General features: G+C 41.4%; 1 pseudogene; it reads left to right on the plus strand.

The window, feature by feature from the left end:
* Positions 1-202: 202 nt before the first annotated feature.
* The window catches only part of LOC111139596, a 7,822-nt pseudogene continuing 5,400 nt past the window's right edge, over positions 203-2,624 (plus strand).

Here is a 2,624-nt window from a genome sequence, read left to right on the forward strand (position 1 = left end):
GGTTCATCTAAACAGGGGAATAGGCAATCAGTGGACATTGTCTGTAACGGACTCCCACCCACACTGACAGCTTTTGGGTGAAAGATTTCTACCATGACATTGGATGAATGCTACTTTGTTAGGTTCACAGAGTTGCCAGGGACGTGTCTTTGGTGCTACAGTGTGCATCTTGGGTATCTTCCAGACCTTTGCAGTTGGCCCTATGGCCGATGGTTGGAAGATCTTAAAGTCAAACCTTCCAGGTACATTGATTTTGGGATTTACCCTGCATGTGACTGTACAGCAGCGCCAGGTGAACAGCAAAAGATCATGAAGGAAAATGAATCTGTATTGTGGTGGATATCTGAGCCAAATCATACATGTGCCTTTATACAGTATTGTCATTCTTCCTTGAAGTCATGTGGTGACCTTGTGATCTGTGTGAGTGTTTCCCTGATTGATGTTTTAGTTATAGAGGTCATTCCACTCATATTTGTGTATAAGAAAGCTTGGTAGTGTAATGATAGCATCTTGATCTTGGGTCGAGGACAGATGAGTTTATTGTACAGGAAAACAGATGGGCTATTTTCATGGCCAAGGATCGGGCATATATGCTAGATGTTCCTTGAAGATACTGGGGTTTCCTATGCTCAGAGTGTCCCACACAAACCCACCGCATGTGCAGTGTGTCTCTGTATGAGTTGGGGTGGGTGGCTGGCCAGCGGAATTAGTGTGATGAATATGTTTATGATGTTTGCTGTGTCATGAGCCATAAGGCACTTGAACATTGACCTGGGAACCTCTTGTCTTCTGCCAGTATTGGAACACTGTTACAGACCAACGGGTTACAGTATAGAATGCGTGTCATCCTGGAATTTTTATATTTATTGAGATTATCCGTGGACTTTATTCAAAACAAAATAGACATTCATAGGTCTGTTTCTTGTTCATTCATTTAAGTTATTGTTTGGGTTGTACACATAAGTGAATATGTATAGTATTTGTATGTCACTTAGTTCACATCTCATAACACCTTCTGGGTCAAACCACTTATCACAAATGACAAGATACAAAGAAAAAAGCTGAAAGAGACACAAATAAAATGTATAGCCTGAATGTTACCAGTGAGGAATGGAGAAGGAAGATGGGCAACATGAGGAAGTGGGAATGGGAAGTACAGTCTTCCGTGGAGTGAAAAGAATACAGGGAAGTTCTCCAATGGTTTTCCCATAGCATTTTATTTTGCCAGATATTAGCTACTACTGGTGAGTATAGCAGCACCTATAGAGTTGTTGAGTCCGCATGTTGTCACCTAATGTAATGGGACATTGTAGAGTATATATTAATAGAAGGGAAATCAAGATGGATATCAAGAAGGATATACATACGTAGATTAAAGTAGTGTCTTAAGAATTTGCAAGTAAAGAAAACTAAACCTACTCTTCCAAAGAAGCTAATCCTAAGTACTCACAGTAGGATAAAGTCCTAGGAATGCAAACTGATCTGTATCACAGTGGAGATAAACATTCCTCAATGTAGAAGGGAAGGGACAGGGAAAGAGAAGCATGTGCCCAGCAGAGGAAAGAAGGGAACTGGAAGACCAAGAAGATCCTGTGTTCCTCATAGGCAGCCCAGGAAGAGCAGCCCAGGCCGTCCATGGAAGCACAGTCATTTCTGTGAGAGCTTCTTAACTCCATTTCCTTGAATTTGGTCTCTCTCCTCTCACCACTGAGGAGCATCAGGAAGGCTTTTCTTTGGAAGTGGATTCTTTGGGAAGACCAGAAAGTGCAACCAGGTTGTAAAGCTGCTCATTTTAGGCAAAGTCAGTTTTCAGAGGGAACTCTAGGTTCAAAGAAGTGATCCTGTACCCTGACCATGGGTATTAGTAAAAATGCAGGGGAAACTTGAAATTGATAAAGGCCATGGATGTAGTGGGGTCCAAGGTACAAAACCCAGCGTTGCAGCCAGAAGCAATTTGCACCTGCATTTCTTGTGAAGGAGGGAGCTGTTTCCATGAGTATGGTGGTATGGGAAATTGAAGAAAGAAAAATAAGAGGAGGTCCAGAGAAGAGTGATTGAGTTAAGTTTGTTATGCAGGAGTAGGGTTGGCTTGAATGAAGAGTGAAGGGAAGCTAAGGACTCCATACTCACCTGTATGCTCTGCCCCCTTTTTAGGAACCTTTGAAACTATCGTGATTCAGTCCTGGAATTGTGAGCGGAGCATGCATTGTTGATCAGTGGCACATGTGTGAAAAGTAGAAACTCAGATGCCACCCAAACATCCAAATCAGACTATAAATTATAACAGGATCTTCAGTTCGTTGTCATTCACATTAACATTGGTGACCTGCACTTCTAGCTCAGCCAGAGTCCTCCATTATTCTACTCTCAACGTCATGTCTGTAAGACATTAGTTTGATATCTGTACCTTGTATGCCATAAATCAGGATATATGCTCTTCACTTCCCAGGTTATTTTGGGTATGGGTTATCCCATGACATCCACATGAATTTAGGATGGATTTTGATCTTTGTGCAAAAATGGCATTGGAGTTTTGGTAGAGATTGCATTTTGTGTAGATCACTTCAAGATTTATTATGTTTCAATTATTCCAGTGAAAGAATATAGTTAGGTTTCCTACTTAG

The sequence above is a fragment of the Enhydra lutris genome, unplaced genomic scaffold (genome assembly GCF_002288905.1).
Source record: "Enhydra lutris kenyoni isolate GAN:26980312 unplaced genomic scaffold, ASM228890v2 scaffoldscaffold111, whole genome shotgun sequence".
NCBI lineage: Eukaryota > Metazoa > Chordata > Mammalia > Carnivora > Mustelidae > Enhydra > Enhydra lutris.